Source organism: Aquarana catesbeiana, linkage group LG06 (genome assembly GCF_042186555.1).
Source record: "Aquarana catesbeiana isolate 2022-GZ linkage group LG06, ASM4218655v1, whole genome shotgun sequence".
NCBI classification, from domain to species: domain Eukaryota; kingdom Metazoa; phylum Chordata; class Amphibia; order Anura; family Ranidae; genus Aquarana; species Aquarana catesbeiana.
Window position 1 is genome coordinate 244505451 of NC_133329.1, and position 12654 is coordinate 244518104.

Sequence of the window (12654 nt, forward strand, 5' to 3'; positions counted from 1 at the left end):
ACTGACCTCCATGCTGCTGAGGTGGGTGGGCTTGCTGGGGTGGGTGGGCTTGCTGGGGGTTGGCTTGCTGGGGTGGGTAGGTTTGCTGAGGTGGGTAGGGTTGCAGAGGTGGGTAGGTTTGCTGGGTGGGTAGGCTTGTTGTGGAGGAGGTGGAGGTGTGTGGTCCAAATGACACACATGTGATTTAGTGGTTAGCTCTCGTTTCCTGGCCTTGCTGAGGAGCTGGATGATTATACCCTCACATAGCTCCCTTTGATCTGCGTCAATCTCACTAAGCTTATTAGCTGTAAAACAGCCAAACCCTTCAGCACTATCGGGTGCTGTGGTGATCACAGATGTAGCCCTAGTTAGGAACTCAGCTGTGGCTTCATCCAGGTGTTGGCTCTTCCTGGCCCTTTTTTTGGGAGGACGCAGGGGAGGGATTCTGCACTCAGTTGTCGCCTGGCTGCTGGGCCCCAGCCTCTTCTTGGCTCAAAAGTTCCCGTGTGTGTAAAACCAACATCATTGTAATTTTTGGACATCAATCACAAACACTTTTCAGGTCATGACTTTTTAATTTGGAATGTGTCCAAATAGTAAAGACTATCATTCTGAGTCCAGCATTTCTCATTCTTGTCCTAATCCTTTTTGGCCACTACTGTCTATTGATATGGAACTCACTTTTTTAAGACAACAAATTACTATGCATACTACCATCTAATTAAATCATTTATATTTTTTAGCCAAGCTTTTAAACAATGCTATACCTGGGTCAAGCTGAGCTCCTCCTCCTCTTCATCCTGTGTAGGATCAGGCTCAGTATCGGTGGCCTCAGCTAATTTGGAGGGTAGTGTAGAGAGAGATCTGCGTGGTACAGTTTGATCCGACAAAAATTGGAGGCTGTTGAAATACCACAGCTTGGGAACATAGCCATCTCCAGCTGCTGCTCCTGATTTTTTGATTCATCAATCTTCTTTCGTTCCCTGTTATACATGCTTCTGAGGCCCCAATTTTGGTCTTTATCAAACTGTAGGTTGCTCTGGGGTACACAGTCTTCGCAAATTCCACCAGTTTCTCAATTGCTGCCATCCTCTTGGTTTTATTGCAATAATCTTTATGTTTGACTTGCCACAGACTGGTGAGCTCCCTGTATTGTTCGATAAATTAGCTAAGGAGTTCGTGTGAATTCAAACCTGACTTCATCATTTTGGTAACAAGAATCAGATGTCTGCAAAACAGAACACAAGACAAACCATAATGGGTGGCGTATAGCTCATAATCTGGTCACAATATAGGCCTTTATTTAAGCAGTAGGGATGGGCTGTATGTCGGGTCAAACATGAGTTTGACTTGAACATTGGCTGTTCGGCGTGACCGGATGTCGTTGTGAGCAGGTGTGTGAGTGAGCTCCCTCCTAGCTCTGGCTCCATGCTGCTCAGCCCCATCCCTAGCAGCCTAATCTAGCCTGCTATCTGATTGTTTGCTATCCGGCCTGCCTCTCTGCCTCTGTGTACACCGTACCACCTGTCGGCTATCGTGTTCGGCTAGCTGCATCTTACCTACGAGAGTGGGGGCGCATCGCTGCCGCTGCACTGCGCTGCTGTATGTTGGCTCGCTCCGTACTCTGCATTCCGTGCCCAGGCCGTGTTGCGGGTTCCTCCCCGTCGCCACCGGACTGGTTGCCTGGCAACGCCTGGGGCTCCCGCGAGAGCTGTGAAAACCGTTAGTGATCTGGACAGAGGCTCGGGAGTATCAGCTCGGGAGTATCAGCCAAGATGCCTCATCTCAGACCCGGCTCCCTCCCCTTGCTCCAGCCACAGCCACAGCAGCAGACGCCGAACACAAGCGGAGAATGCGCGCCTCTTTGAAATACTCCAGGACAGGTATGAGAGCAATTGGGCTCAGCTTGAAAGCCCAGGGGCTATAGAGGTGGACTGTACGGTATTTTGCTAAAACTATGCCCTGCTATACCCTGCTAATGTTATACAGTAGCTGTAAAGAGAGTCATTGAAGCAGCAAAATAAGGAAGAGCAAGGGGAGAGAGGGAAGAGGCGAGCAGTGAAGGACGAATAGAAAAAGAAAAAAAGAGAAGTCCAATTAAGCTCCAGCGGAGGGTTTTAAGGACACCACGCATATTTCAGAAGGTGGGCTGCAAGGGGGGCGGCAGTGGCAGCAATCGGGCATATCAATCAGCAGATAAGGGGCAAACCACTGTTGGATCCCTGTTTTTGTTAGCGTCCCCAATGATGACCAGGAAGAAGGGTGAGGAGCCCCAACAGCTACATAAAAGCACAATAACACAGGTCGCCCGCTCAGTTAAGGAAAAGGGGAACCTAGCAGCACCAGAACCTGCAGCGGCGGCAGCTGCAGCAAAATTAGAAAAGTTTGCGCATACCCCGGCACATACCCCTGTTAAAGGTAATCAATTGCCTCACGAGAAGACACAGACAGGCCCATCTGGGGATCAGAAAAGTGTGGGCAGAATGTCAGCAGCTCCAACTGTACTACCAGCTAGCATTAAAACTACAACAAATAAAAAAAGTCCAGAGCTAGCCCCCCTGGAGAAAGGAACTGTTTCAGCCAGTTGTGCTCCACCTAATCTTAGTATAACTGTTGAACCAGAACCCTCACTAAAGGAAGTACTAGCTGCAGTAAATTCATGTAAGGGGTCCCTGAATCACCTGTGTGACCAACTAGGGGGCCTTAAGGTAGAACTACGTTCTATGAGCCAGGAACTTCAGAAAGCTCTAGAAAGGACCACCCTTATAGAAGAAAGACTGAGCCAACTTGAAGACACAGTGTTCCCAATGCAACGGGAATTTAAAAGTATACAAGCACAGTTTGAAATGTATAGAAACAAAATGGACGAATTAGAGAATAGGATGCGCAGATGCAATGTTAGGGTGTTGGGTCTCCCTGAAGGTAGCGAGGGCCCCCGCCCTGAGGTATACATGGAAAACCAGCTTAAGGGGCTTTTTGGGTCCGATATTTTTTCACCTTACTTTGCCATCGAGAGGGCGCATCGAATTCCCACCAGGCCCACTGCATCAGGGGGACGCCCTAGACCAATGATTCTTAAGCTGTTTTGTTACAAGGACAAGGTGACGCTAAAGCAAAAATCCAGAGAGAAAGGAGACATTTTCCATAACGGCAGCAGGATTTCACTGTACCCCGATTACTCCCCGGACTTACAAAAAAGAAGGGCAGGCTTTGTGGATGTGAAACGCGCATTACGGTCGCATAAAGTCCCATACGCTTTGCTATACCCAGCGCGATTGCGCGTAGAAGTTTCGGGGACAGTTTAGTTCTTCGATGCAGCTGACAAGGCCTCATCATGGCTGGAGGACTATAAAAAGAACTTATAAACCTAGGAAATTGGGAAAGATGTGAAAGAGGAAAATGAAAAAGAGGACAAAACACTGTATCACTAAAAGATACATAGGGGATGGGGTTGGGGGGGAGGGGTTTTTTTTTTTTTTTTCAGCATGAGCTGGAGGTGGGGGGGGGGGGGGGAGCGTGGGTTGAAGAGTGTGAGAAAGTTTTAAATGTGTGTTGATACACGACTAAGGTTGTGGGGTGGTTTGATTTTCTTTTTTCTCTTTTTTCTTTGGTATAGGGTCGTGAGAACATCTTCCCTTAAGGGAGATGTTATAAAAGAAGGGGGAGTGGGGGGAGGGGGGCAGGAGGAGGTTGATGGGTGGGTATGGTTGTTATCAGTTGAGGTATGGAGGTATGGGTTAGATTGGGTCACAGTAAAGGCTCCTAGGGCTAGGCACGGGAGGGGTAAGGGGAAGTCATTGGGTAAAGAGTTATTTATTCCCCATATGGGACTTAAACACATTAGTAAACTGAAGCAGGGGTGGGAGGAGGGCAACAAATTAAATAAGGGTTTGTATTTTTACACGCATGTGGAAAGAATCAGAGTATCGGGGGCCTGGGGGAGACAAAAGGGGGAGGGTATTTGCCTTCTCTCTCCGCCCCTCACGCCTCTAAAAATAGTTTTAGCACTGATTATGGATTTAGGAATCACAGAGGTTTCACAACAAATATTAAGAAATTTGACGTGTTTGGCCGGAGGATCTGGGGAAAAAAAAAAAAGTGGTTTACATTTTATATTGCACAAGATGGTTGTTTTTATTTTGTGTTAAAAATTTTTCACTTTTTTCTTTTTTTCTTTTTCAATGCCTAGTGTAGTTGGAATAGGATCGTGGAATGTTAGGGGTTTAAGTGATCCTGATAAGAGAACTGCCGTACTATCAGAGCTGGAGGCCCAGGGTGTCGGTCTGATCTGCCTGCAGGAGACGCACCTGACAAATGAAACCAAGATACGAATTGGGGGTAGGAAATTTTAGACGCAACTCCATTCTGTCTACTCTTCCTACTCGAGAGGAGTGAGTATATTGGTTAAAAAAGGGGTGTCGTTTACATGCAGGGGCGTCCGGATCGACACGTTGGGCTGCTACATTTTTTTACATTGCCTGCTAGACGGTAGAGAGTTTGTTATTGCAAATATATATATTCCTCCTCCAAGCAAGTTGGAAATCCTATACTGTCTCTTGGAATATATGGAGAATAAGATAGGGATTCCGTTGATTCTGGTTGGTGACTTTAACACAGTCCTCGATAGTCGGCAGGATAGACTGCCATCTGGTACCCGGACAGCGAGGGCAATGGAGGGCAGGCTTAAGCAGTTCCTAGAGGAAGTGGGGTGGAGCGACCTATGGAGAATCCGTAACCCAAACGCTAGACAATACTGTTGCTATTCAGGGACACACTACACTTTATCTCGAATAGACCTAGCCATAGGCAATAAGGAAGCGCACCCCTTAGTACACAAAATAGATTACGGCCCAAGAGGACTATCAGACCACTCGCCCTTAAAACTGGTGGTATGTACCGGTGATAGACAAATACATAGGCCTTGGACAGTAGACCCAGTATGGTTGGAGGTAATAGGAAGTATGGAGGAAATCTCTACTAGTTTAAAGGAGTTTATGTTATGTAACTCATGTACAGCGGCAGGGCTCCTAATTTAGCAAATAGCAAGGGTAAAGAGGAAAACAAGAATGCAGGAAGATCGCATTAGAAATGAGGTTAGGGAGCTGGAAAGGCAGTATGTCCTGGGCCCCACTATAGAGCTAGGGGAGCTATGGACTAGGAATCAACAGGAATATAAAGCGGTAATAATGAGAAAAGCCGAAAACAAAAGGCTCTTTCAGAGGCAGAGGTTCTTTGAGGAGGGGGAAAGAGTGGGCCGAATGCTGGCCGTAGTGGCAAGTACCAACTCCCCGACCTCAACAATCTCTGCGATTAGATCCCCTAATGGGGAAATTGTGACGGATCCTGTGAAAGTCAAGGAGATATTCTTTCATTTCTACAGTTCCCTGTATAAGTCGAAACAGCCCACAGCAGGAGGAGAGCTGGATAAACTACTGGAGGGAATTGTACTACCAACCCTATCTACAATAGATAAAGTTAACCTAGAATCCCCTATAACTCTAGAGGAATTAAGGAGCGCTGTGGCAGGTATGCCCAATCAGAAGACCCCAGGCCCAGATGGACTCTCCCTGGAAATATACAAATATTATGGGGGGATTTTGCTTCCCACCCTATTGAAGACATTAGAGGAGGCGTCCATAGATGGGGGTCTCCCTGCTTCAATGACAGAGTCTAATATTATACTTATTCAAAAAGAAGGGAAGGACCAACTGGAGGTAGCGTCATATAGACCAATTTCTTTGCTTTGCTCGGACATTAAAATCCTAGCAAAGGTACTAGCAACTAGGCTAAGTAAATGTATTAATAACTTGGTACACCCAGACCAAGCAGGATTTATCCCCCATAGGTCTACCAGTGTCAATATTAGGAGAGCATATCTGAACCTGCAGACCCCAGTTGAAGACAGGGATCCCAGAGCCATTATGTCCCTGGACATAGCTAAAGCATTTGATAGCTTGGAGTGGGGCTACCTCTGGGGAATAATGGACAAATTTGGGTTTGGTTCGGTTTTTATCAACTGGGTAAAAATCTTGTATGGCCGTCCATCAGCTAAGCTAAAGATCAACAACGAGTACACAGATAGTTTGACACTAGATAGGGGCACAAGACAGGGGTGCCCATTATCGCCCCTCCTGTTCGCTCTGGCAATGGAGCCGTTGGCGGAGGCTATAAGAAGGGCACCGGGCCTGCGGGGCTTCAGGAGGAAGAGTAGCGAAGAAAGACTCGCACTTTACGCAGACGACGTCTTGGTATTCCTGGGGGATATGGGTCCTTCTCTGGAAAAAACGATGCAACTGGTAGAAGGATTTGGGAAGGTATCGGGTCTAGTAGTTAACTGGGATAAATCTTCATTGCTACAGATTGACTGAATCAATAACCCCCCTCCCTGATGGCCTCCCTGGGTTAAACGTAACTGACAAAATAAAGTACCTGGGAATAGTAATGACTAGTGATCCCAATAACTACATCCGAGACAACTTGGCTCCCTTGCTTGTGAAGTTTAGAAGAAAATGCGACATCTGGTGTCGGCTTCCCCTGTCGCTGGCAGGACGTTCAAATTTGATTAGAATGATCTGGTTGCCACAACTGCTTTATATTCTCCATAACTCCCCGGTATGGATCGGGAGAAAATGGTTCATGAAAATAAACTCCTTAATTAGGGAACTTATCTGGAAGAAGGGCCAGGCTAGGATTACATTGCAGACATTGCAGCAACCTACCTGGGAAGGAGGATTGGCAATTCCCCATCCGTATGGCTACTATTTAGCTGCTCAAATGCAGTACTTGGGGGGTTGCGAATCCCTGGGCGAAGCAAGTGCCAGCAATAAAATAATGCTAGAAGGTAACCCACATAGATGCTTGGTGGATGCACTAGAGGCGGGTTCACTCCAGAGAAAGTTGCCAACACATAAATTAGTAAATAAGACCTGGCAGACAGTTAAGAAGATCATGGGGTATAGAGGCATTACTGAGTTTTCACCTATATGGTGTAACGAATCTTTGGGGGAATTAATGTCTATAGAAAAGAACCCCGTTTGGGATAGTCACGGAATTCATAGACTGGCTCAGTTGTATAGTGATACTAACTTGAAATCCTTTATGGAACTGAGAATGGAATTTGGAGTTCCACATAATATATTCTATAATTACCTACAGATCAGGCATGCACTGAATACCCAATTTAGGTCTTCCCCTATGAGGCGGTGTAAAACACCGCTTCTTAATAAAATAGTTAAAGCAACAAACACTAAGGGGCTGATTGGTGATGTGTATACGCAGCTATTGGACAAGACTCTGGTTCAAGATGTGCCCTTTGGGTCTAGAGAAGGATGGGAGACGAACTTGGGCAGATGGTGTCCGTTTCTCCGTCACAGAAGGCCTCACATCTCCTCCTTCTACATAGAGCATATTACACTCCTAGAAGATTATATAGGTTTGGGAATAGGCCAGACAACAGATGCCCCAGGTGTTATAGGTCAGGAGATCTCATATACATGGTTTGGAAATGTCCAAAACTGGTAAGATATTGGTCGGAAGTAGTTGGGACAATAAACCGTAGATTCAAAGTAAACTTGGAATTAGATGCTAAGGTGTGTGTGTTGGGGTTGGTGGGAGTTAACATGGGTAACTCCAGCACAACCATTGCTATAGTAAGGTGTCTATACCAAGCGAGAAAGTTAATAGCACAATCTTGGCTCTCAACAAACCCCCCAACTATAGGGGAATGGCTTAAAACAATGGACTCCTTGGTCTGGACATAAAGGACAGTATACACTAAAAAAGGGAATTACAGTAAATTTCTTGGCATATGGAAGCTCTGGCTCCAGGAGCTGAATATACGGCATCTCTTCTGAACCAATTATTCTCGGATCCCTCATGACTGTGGGGGTGAACAATGGCCCAAACCGGACAAATCCGGGTGCAGGAACAGGTTCCATAGGGGCTTAGACAGTTGTAGTATGCCGTGCATCCTAGTGCTAATGAATTTAATTTTTGCCCTGCTTAAAAGGGAAGGGAGGGGGGTGGCAAGGCGGCAATAGATAAAGGGTGGGTGGGAAGAGCAGGGAGGGTAAAAAAGAAAGGGGGAAAAATTACACACTGTAAGTTGTTACTATTTACATATTTATTAATGTTTGTATTTATTACAGCGCACAGTAGAAATGCGTGGTATTTAGCTCTACTTTTGCCTTTGTAATATGCCTTATTATTGTCTTTGTTAATTGCACTTCAATATAATGCGCCACGAAAAGTATGTAACTTGTTATACTGGTACCAATAAAAAGATTTAAATGAAAAAAAGAACATTGGCTGTTCGCCCGTTCGCCGAATAGCAAACCGTTTATGTTGTTTGCGGCAAATTCGAAAGCCGCAGAACACCCTATAAAAATCTATGGGAGAATTCAAAAGTGATCATTTTAATGGATAATATGCAAGCTATTGCCATAAAAAGTGTTTGGAGACCTGGGTCCATGGACTTTAATAATGTTTAAAAGTGAAACAATAAAACTGAAATATTCCTTTACATTTCGTAACTGGGTGGGGGTGGGGGGTATGGATGTCTATAGTATGCCTGTAAAGTTGTGCATGTTTCCCGTATGTAAAAACAGTTCAAGAGCAAAATTACGTTTCCAAAGCAAAAAGCAGTCATTTAAAAGTACTAGCGGTAGCGACAGAATTTAAAAACGTACCTTCTTTTCGTGGCTACTTTCGGCTTCCGTTCGTCTCCCACCTAATCTGAACGTTACATTACATCACACATTCGTTCGACTGATATACACTGCCTATGCGTGAAAACTCCGCTCTCCGAGCGTCATGGCGCCTACGTTTGTACCGCGTGTTAGCATGACAGACTGCGCATGCGTGAAACTCCGCTCGTGACGTCCGCCCCTGACGTTCTTTTTCTGTAATATTCACTTCTCTCTTCGGTGCGCAGTAAGGAGCAACATGGCGGAGACACAGATGTGTGATAATGTGTCATCTAGTGGGGAGGAAAGGCCAGAGCCACAAACATCACGATCCAGGAGGAGGAGATGTAAGGCCACCAACATGTCCTTTAATGAAATGGTGGAGATGGTGGATATTTTACACAGGGAGGATTATTATTATTATAATACAGGATTTATATAGCGCCAGCAGTTTGTGCAGCGCTTTACAACATGAGGGCAGACAGTACACTTACAATACAAATCCATACAGGAGGGATCAGAGGGCCCTACTCGTTAGAGCTTACAATCTAGAAGGGAGGGTCAAGTGGAAACAAAAAGGTAATAACTGTGGGGGATGAGCTGATGGAAAAAATGAAAATCCAGTTAGGTGTGGGTAGGATAGGCTTCTCTGAAGAGAAGGGTTTTCAGGGATCGTCTAAAAGCTAATAACGTAGGAGATAAGCGGACAGATTGGGGTAGGGCATTCCATAGGATTGGAAAGGCTCTGGAAAAGTCCTGGAGGCGAGCATGGGAGGAGGTGACGAGGGAGCTAGAGAGCAGGAGGTCTTGAGAGGAACGAAGAGAACGAGTAGGTTGGTATTTAGAGACTAAGCTAGTGATGTAGCTGGGGGCGAAATTGTGGATGGCTTTGTACATAGCTGTTAGAATTTTGAATTTAATTCTTTGGCCGAGCGGAAGCCAGTGGAGGGATTGACAGAGAGGAGTGGCAGTCACAGAGCGATTGGTAAGGTGGATGAGTCTGGCAGCGGCATTCATGATAGATTGAAGAGGTGATAGACTATGTAGAGGCAAGCCAATGAGAAGGAAGGGAGTTGCAGTAGTCGAGGCGAGAGATGACAAGCGAGTGAATTAAGAGCTTTGTTGTGTCATTATTATTATTATTATTATTATACAATATTTATATAGCGCCAACAGTTTACGTAGCGCTTTACAACTTGAGGGTAGACAGTACAAATACAATACAATTTGATACAGTAGGAATCAGAGGGCCCTGCTCACTTAGAGCTTACAATCTAAGAGGGAAGGTTAAGAGATACAAGAGGTAATAGCTGTGGGTGATGTGCTGATTGAGAAGATAAATGTACAGTTGTTAGGTGGGGGCCAGATAGGCTTCTCTGAAGAGATGAGTTTTCAGGGATCGTCTGAAAGTGGATAAGGTAGGAGAAAATCGGACGGATTGGGGAAGAGCATTCCAGAGGATGGGGGAGGCTCTGGAGAAGTCCTGAAGGCGAGCATGGGATGAGGTGACAAGGGAGTTTGAGAGCAGGAGGTCTTGGGAGGAGCGAAGAGAACGATTAGGTTGGTATTTTGTGACTAGGTTAGAGATGTAGCTAGGGGCCAGGTTGTGGATGGCTTTGTAAGTTATAGTTAGTATCTTGAATTTAATTCGGTGACTGAGTGGCAGCCAATGGAGGGATTGGCAGAGGGGTGTAGCAGACGCTGAGCGGTTTGTGTGGTGGATGAGCCTGGCCGCAGCGTTCATGATGGACTGAAGTGGGGATAGCCTATTTAGGGGTAAACCAATGAGGAGGGAGTTGCAGTAGTCAAGGCGGGAGATGACCAGGGAGTGGATTAGAAGCTTTGTGGTGTCATTGGTTAGGAAGGGGCGTATCTTGGAGATGTTGCGAAGACAGAGGCGGCAAGCTTTGGATAGTGATAGAATGTGGGGTCGAAAGGTTAGTTCAGAGTCCAGGATTACACCTAGGACCTTGGCGTGGGGAGATGGGTTGATAGTTGAGCCGTTGATCTTGACAGGGAGATCAGGGGAAGTGGCACCTGAGGGAGGAAATATCATGAGCTCGGTTTTGGATAGGTTGAGTTTGAGAAAGTGATGTGACATCCAGGCTGATATGTCTGCTAATAAGTTGGTAATGCGTGAGGAGACAGATGGAGAGAGCTGGGGGGTGGAGAGATAGATTTGGGTGTCATCAGCGTAGAGATGATATTTAAAGCCGTGGGAGGCAATCAATTGACCCAGGGAGGTGGTGTAGATTGAGAAAAGGAGAGGTCCGAGAACAGAACCTTGGGGGACCCCGACGGAAAAAGGAAGAGGAGAAGAGGAAGTAGAGTTGTAAGTGACACTGAAGGAGCGGTGGGATAGGTAGGATGAGAACCAGCGAAGAGTACAGTCACGGAGACCAAAGGAGTGGAGTTTTTTGAGGAGGAGGGGGTGGTCCACTGTGTCAAAGGCAGCAGAGAGGTCCAGGAGAAGTAGTACAGAATAGTGTCCATTGGCTTTAGCCATTAGTAGGTCATTTGAGAGTTTAAGGAGAGCAGTTTCCGTGGAGTGTTGAGGTCGAAAACCGGACTGAAGGGGATCAAGAAGTTTATTCATGGTCAGATGGTCGCTTAATCGGTTGTAGACCAGTCTTTCAAGAAGTTTGGAGGAGAAGGAGAGTAAGGAGATGGGACGTAAGTTGTTGAGATTGGTGGGATCCAGTGAGGGCTTTTTTAGTATGGGGGTGACTAGCGCATGTTTTAGAGAGTTTGGGAAGATGCCACAAGAGAGGGAGAGGTTGAAAATGTGAGTTAGAGAGCGTAGAATCGAGTCAGAGGGTGAGCGTAGCATTTGCGAGGGAACAGGATCCAGGGGGCAAGTGGTTAGATGAGTGCTAGATAAAAGTTTAGCAACCTCAGTAGTAGTAGCAGGGTTGAATGAGGGAAGTAATGATTGTATCTGTGGACATGGAGTGTTGCATGGGGGAGGTTTTTGCGCATTGGCGATCTCCTCATGAATTGTATCAATCTTAGTTTTGAAGTGATTGGCAATCTCCTGGGCAGTGAGTGAGTTGGTGGGTGGAGGCAGTGGAGGACAGAGTAGAGTGTTGAAGGTAGAGAAGAGTTGACGTGGACTGGATGAGAAGGTGTTGATGAGTGTGATAAAGTAGGTCTGTTTGGCAGTGTGAAGGCAGGAGTAGTATTTTAGGAGGGCAGATTTATATTGTGTGAAGTCTTCCTGGGTCTTAGTCTTATGCCACAGGCGCTCAAGAGCGCGGCTACGTTTTCTGAGACTTCTGGTGTCATCTGTTTGCCAGGGTTGTAGCAGTCGGGGCCTAATTCTGCGTGTAGTGAGGGGGGCCAGCTTGTCTAGGGAGGAAGACAGTGAGCTGTTGTAAACGAAAGTAGCTAGGTTGGGACAGGACAGGGGGGAGATTTTGTCATAGAGGTGATCAGTAGCAGAGTAGAGAAGAGAAGGGTTGAGGTGGCGAAGGTTTCTGCGTGTAACTGTTAGGCGGTTGGAGGGAGAAGAGGTGGAAGACAAGGAGAGAGCAAAACTAATAAGGTGGTGATCAGAGAGTGGGAGTGGATTGTTGGAAAGGTTGTACGGAGTGCACAGATAGGAGAAGGCAAGGTCAAGGGTGTTGCCATTGGAGTGGGTAGGAGCCTGTATCCATTGCTTCAGGTCAAGCGATGAGGTTAGACTGAGAAGTTTAGAAGTAATAGTAGTGTTAGTGTTGACAGGGATGTTGAAGTCCCCAAGAATAATTGTGGGGATTTCAGAAGAGAGAAAGTAGGGTAGCCAGGCAGAGAAGTCATCAAGAAAGGCTGATACCGGTCCAGGGGGCCGGTAGATGACAGCAATTCTTAGAGAAATGGGAGAGAAAAGACGAATGCAGTGTGCCTCAAAAGAGGAGAGTATCAGAGAGGGAGGTGGGTGAAGAACCTGATAGTTGCTGCATGGAGCTAGAAGGATTCCCACTCCACCTCCCTTCCGTCCACTTGGTCTGGG